Source organism: Microcebus murinus, chromosome 4 (genome assembly GCF_040939455.1).
Source record: "Microcebus murinus isolate Inina chromosome 4, M.murinus_Inina_mat1.0, whole genome shotgun sequence".
In the NCBI taxonomy this organism is placed as follows: Eukaryota; Metazoa; Chordata; class Mammalia; order Primates; family Cheirogaleidae; genus Microcebus; species Microcebus murinus.
In genome coordinates this window covers 88,171,289-88,177,139 of record NC_134107.1, presented here as the reverse complement: position 1 = coordinate 88,177,139, position 5,851 = coordinate 88,171,289, and the positions used below count along the sequence as shown (strand labels likewise).

Sequence of the window (5,851 nt, the reverse complement as noted above, 5' to 3'; positions counted from 1 at the left end):
ACCAGGAATTGGTTAATTGATTTTTGTTTGTTTTTGAGAGCAATTCACCAAGATACCACTGCTATTATTGCATAGTTCTTTTTTTTTTTTTTTTTTTTTTTTGAGACAGAGTCTCACTTTCTTGCCCAGGCTAGAGTGAGTGCCGTGGCATCAGCCTGGCTCACAGCAACCTCAATGTCCTGGGCTCAGCCATCCTACTGCCTCAGCCTCCCAAGTAGCTGGGACTACAGGCATGCACCACCATGCCCGGCTAATTTTTTGTATATATATTTTTAGTTGGTCAATTAATTTCTTTCTATTTTTGGTAGAGACAGGGTCTCGCTCAGGCTGGTTGCGAACTCCTGACCTTGAGCAATCCGCCTGCCTCGGCCTCCCAAAGTGCTAGGATTATAGGCGTGAGCCACCGTGCCCGACCTATTGCATAGTTCTTTCATTAACAAATTTAAATTGTCCTATAGAAAAGAGAGAATTTTGTATCACTTAGTATATTAAAGCAGGAATAAAAGAAATTCTAACTCATAGACTTAGTATGACCCCTGATCTTGATTTTTGTACACTCACTAATTGCTACTAGCATTGTGGATTAATAAGCCTCTTCTAAGAAAGCAACAGAAAAATCCTTAACAAGAGTCATGGGATAAGGAGGACAGATTTCTGTGCAAAGAATTAGCTAAAGATACCAGTGCCTTTCGCTAGCCACTTCAAACTGCTAAACCTCACCAGGAGGATCGATGCCTGGTTAGAGGTCCCTCTGGCTTCCTTTAGGCCACTGCTGTACTTGTGCCTTTGATCCACACCCACTTCTCGTGTGTGACATTGTGGTTTTCTACCAATGAAATATTTTCCATAATTATAAAAGAGTCCATGCTCACATCCAGGGGCACTCTTGTCTATTGCTGAAGTTTGTTGCAGTGCCAAAGCAGCAGAGGAGAGAAATGACATATAATTGTGACCTTTCTCCCTCTGCACTATAAATATTAATATTTCCCCTTTTCTCATACCAATTCATTTTGTTTCCTTATCTGTTGTCATGGTTTATAAAGAAAAAATTTTTCCTTCTTACTGGAAACCAAGAATATTAATTTCATAAATATAATACTACATATTGTATAATAATGATAAAAGAAAAAGAGAATGAGTGGACAAGGAACAGAGAGGAGGCAGGTGGGAAATATTTCTATGAAACCACCAGAAGTTCTTTAGTGTTCTTCCTAGTAAACTGTTTCTAGATTTAAGCAGGTACATGTAAATGACTAAACATAACACTTTAGATTTTTGAATGTTAATGATCCCTTGTGGCTAATTTAAAGAAAGATATTTTTCTTTGAAGAATTGAAAGATTCTTACATGTATTAGATCAATAACAGAAGGTTTGAGCCTAGTATGTAGAAATTGCTGAGTTCTTCTGTATCAGTTTAGAGGTAACGTAATAAGTACTCAAATAGTAACCATTGTTAATTTCCTTTAGTAATTCAGACAAGGACTTCATTTAAAATATATAGAGTTTATTTTTAAAGTAATATATAAACAAGGCAGTATATCTTAAATATACTTTCATTTATTTTATTCATTTATTTTGTAGAGACAGGATCTCACACTGTCACCCAGGCTGGAGTGCAGTGGCACGATCATAGCTCACTGTAGCCTCAAACTCAAGGGCTCAAGCCATCCTCCTACCTCAGCCTCCTGAGTGGCTGGGACTACAGGTGCATACCATCACACCTAGCTAATTTTGTTATTTTTTGTAGAGATGGGGCCTTGCTATGTTGACGAGGCTGGTCTCATCCTCTCATCTTGGCTTCCCAAAGTGCTGGGATTACAGGCATGAGCCACTATGCCCAGCCTCATAATGTTTCTTTCCATGACTATATTTTTACAGTTTATTATTCATAACTACTGTGTATTAATGTATCAAGGTAAATACTTAAAGAGGAACTAAAGTTCCCCTACCTGCTTATGACTGTGATAATGACTTTAAAGAACTCTGGAAGTTCAGTGAATCACTGAATTAACCCACAAGGAATTTCTTCTGTACAAATGTTTTTATACAGAGAAAATTTTCTGTGAGGTTTTTTTCCCCCTAGAAGTTCATCTTCCTTACAAACTATTAATAATTATATGCATGAACATAGGAGGGAAATAGCAGAACTGGGCAGTTCTGAACAAGATTATTTTACAATGCTGTAATTTGTGACCAACTAAAGCATTGCCACACTGTTGGATATTCAGAATTCAAGCAAATCAAACTCTCTTTAGATATGTATTGTTTATATCGTTTATTAGAAAACTCATTTAGAAGTCATCTGTTTTCCCTTAAAAACTGGTTTAGGCTTTACCAGCTAGAGAGCCTAAAGTTAGAAACAGCATCGGACTGCAGTCATGAGTTCTGTGCTTACTTATTCTTTGAGCTTGAGCAAGACTTGTCAGATCACTAGAAGGATCAGTTTTCTTATTTTCAAATGAATACATTAAATAGATAATATTTCATTTTATTTTTCCAACATCGTTAAGGTCCTTGCTTGAAGTTATCAGGCTTTATAATATATTAATAGTGCCGAACTTTGTAAACAATCGCTTTGGTTTCCCTTTCAAAATCCTTTGCCTCAAAGCCAGTGACAATCCAAGTGAAGGCTCTAACTGAACCAACCCTACTCATTCATAACAGTTTCTGCATCCGGAGGACTTTGCAAGGTCGGAGTTGGAGAAAAGCTCTTAGCCCAGAAGGCGGGGCCTGGGAGGCGGGGCCTAAGAAGGCAAGCGGGGCGGGAGGGAACGGAACTAGGTTTACGTCATTTCCGCTTGCGATGTTACCAAGGAAACAGGCGGAGCCCCGTCCAGCGCCGATTGGCAGGTGAAGGAATTGGTGTCCCCTTCCTCTCCGCCTGTACCATTCCTTTTCCGCCGTTGTGGCGACTGAGCCTTTCCAGTTTCAGGTCCTTAAAGGCCCCATACCGTTGATGTCCGTGCCCTGTTATCCTTCTTAAGGATGTTTCATTCCTGTAAAGCCCCTCACCCCACTAGGCCTACCCCCGTTAGTTTATAATCTTGCCTGAGGTTAACCCCTTCTCCGGGGCTTCCTTTCCTCTCCCTTGGTGAAGTTGCGTCGGTCAGTTTGAAAAGCTTTCTCGTTGCCCAATTTGCGTATTCACAAATCTCTGCTGCTCTACAAAGAGACAATTAATTATTTAGAGATTGGGAAAGGCGTTTTTAAGGAGTAGGTTAGCAGTAGTTTTTCCTCTTCCTCAGTCCTTCAGTGTAAAGGACCACAGATAGAAAAGCAAAATTATGAAACTGATAACCACGAAACACATTTGTTTATTCAGTAAAAATTTAGTAAGGGAAACAAAATAGGAAGTACAGGTTCGGATCCCAGCAAATTAATTTTAAGACTGTTGTAAAGCTTTTAAAGTACGTGAAACCAAGAACCCAAACATCTTGTTCGCTTATCACGAAACCTAAAAACAGATCAGTGGAAACATCGTCCACAATAAAAGTTTTCATTGATTTGGGATAGTGTCTCCCAGAGTAGGTAATAAGTTTGCAAAATCTTTTATCTTTGAATCTGCAAGTGGCACCTGGGTGTAGTGAAATACTTCATTACCAGAGCAGTGGTTTGATAGTACTTCTTAGTATCTTACAGTTTATGAAGTGTTTTCACATTGGTTAATTTATTTGGAGTCTCATAATAGCCATGTAAAGTAGGTCTTATTTCTTACCTAAGGCCAGCAACTGTCCTTTCTGATCTGTCTCTTATACCAACTCAGAGTTTTACTCTTTAATTTATACCTCTCCTGTACCTTTAATTTCTTCCTCACTACTGGATCGTAAATCTTTACATGCTTTAGTATCTCTCGTATTTAAAAATAAAAAAAAATCCCTTTAACCCATTCCCACCTCCGAGCTACCCTCTTCCCATCACCATCTCATTTTTCTGCTCCCTTACAGCTCTCCAAAGAATTGTTACTGTTTTTATTGTTTAAACTATTCTACTTCCTCTACCCACCTCAGGCTTCCTTCCCTGCTACTCCACTGAAACAGTACCTGTCAAAGTCACAAGTGACTTTATCTGGCCAAATCTAATACTTTATTCCCAGTTTATTGACCCTCCAACAACATTTAACAAGCTCATTCTTGAAATGATGTTGAACTTCATTATTCCTCGTTGATGTGAGTGACTTGTTCCACTTCTTCCTAATTAAAAGAAAAAAATCATGCTGTAGCACTAAATAGGGTCCAAATTTTTAATTGCATCAATATAAGATTTATTCCAAAATTAATTAAATATCTAGGGTGAACCTGTTTTGAGGATAGGAGCCAGTAATCAATCATATTATATCCAAATTCACATTATCATGGGTGGTGTTATCATGGGGTATATAATTATGGGGTACTACTATTGTAGCATACATTTTGGTAATGTTAATATTTACATTATTGTGACTATGTAATTATTCATGGATGAACCATAACTACAGCTTAGGGGTTTCTTTTGTTTTCTTTTGTGCCTCTTCAGAGTGATACTTTTTGTTTGTTTGTTTGAGACAGAGTCTCACTCTGTTGCCCAGGATGGAGTGCCATGGCATCAGCCTCGCTCACAGCAACCTCAAACTCCTGGGCTCAAGTGATCCTCCTGCCTCAGCCTCCCAAGTAGCTGGGAACACAGGCATGTGCCACCATGCCCAGCTAATATATATATATATATATATATATATATATATATTTTTTTTTTTTTTTTTAGTTGTCCAGCTAATTTCTTTATTTTTTTAGTACAGACAGGGGTCTCGCTCTTGCTCAGTTGGTCTGGAACTTGTGAGCTCAAATGATCCTCCGGCCTTGGCCTCCCAGAATGCTAGGATTATAGGCATGAGCCACCACGCCCGGCCTTCAGAGTGATACTTTGAAAATACAAGTCAGATCATGTTTCTAATGTGTTGCAGACCATTACTTTTGTAAAATACAATAACGAATTCCTAGAACAAGGAAAAAACCCCAGAAGACATAAAAACTACAAGCCCACTAATGTGTTTATATGCTATAGCAATGTCAAATTGCTATAAAAGTTTCTAACTACTCTCAATTTCTCTATTTCATCTGGTAACATACAGTTTAGGGACCGGCATGGGTCCATGGACCACACTCAGAGTAGCAAAACTATTAGAGATCTACTTACAGAGATCCACCCCTCTCCCTCATGCCCCATCCCATCTCTATCTTATCTGTGTACACTTTTCAGGTCAAATCTGCAATGTGGTGGTGTCTTGCTCATGACAAACTATTAATATATACATTTATAGCATCATTTTAAACATATTTACAATATCCTATTGTATGAATGCATCATAATTTATTTAACCAATCTCCTATTCAGTCAGCCAGCTAATTTCTTTATTGATCACCTATTTGTTAGAAATGGGGATATAACAATAAGAAGAAAGAGTCTGCTCTGAAGGAACTTACATTATAGGGAGACAAGATAGATAGTAAACATGTTCAACAAATACACAAATAAAGATACTGTTTATTTCAAAAGGCAATATTAGTAAATTCTTTGGCAGCCTCTAAACACCCTTTGGCCTCGATCACAAGATAAACAGGAAGCAGGTATGTGCAGAAATAGGTATGGGTGAAATTATTTAGATCAAAGTGCCCAATAAACTGGTTCAGACATGTTCACACAGTAAATTTGAAGGGATTCTTAAGACCCAGTGTTAAATTTCTACTTACAAAATTGGGAATGTATTTGTGAAAATGACGAAATTTTCAAGAATTAGCACTAATGCTATCATGTGGTATCATAAACACATATGTTGTTTTATAAGTTTAACCAATCATTTTGCATTAATAAAAAATC

General features: G+C 37.9%; 1 protein-coding gene across 6 annotated transcripts in view; it reads left to right on the top strand.

Annotated features, from left to right (window-relative positions):
* The first annotated feature begins 2,783 nt into the window (after window positions 1-2,783).
* Window positions 2,784-5,851, top strand: part of C4H11orf65 (chromosome 4 C11orf65 homolog) — a 50,039-nt gene continuing 46,971 nt past the window's right edge. For 2 of the 6 annotated variants that reach the window (XM_076002491.1, XM_076002489.1), the window contains exons 1-2: window positions 2,784-2,851; window positions 4,009-4,167. The gene's annotated coding sequence lies outside the window, so the exon portion shown is untranslated. The remainder of the gene's footprint in view (window positions 2,852-4,008; window positions 4,168-5,851) is intronic. The other 4 variants (XM_076002493.1, XM_076002490.1, XM_076002494.1 and 1 more) reach the window with 3 other exon arrangements.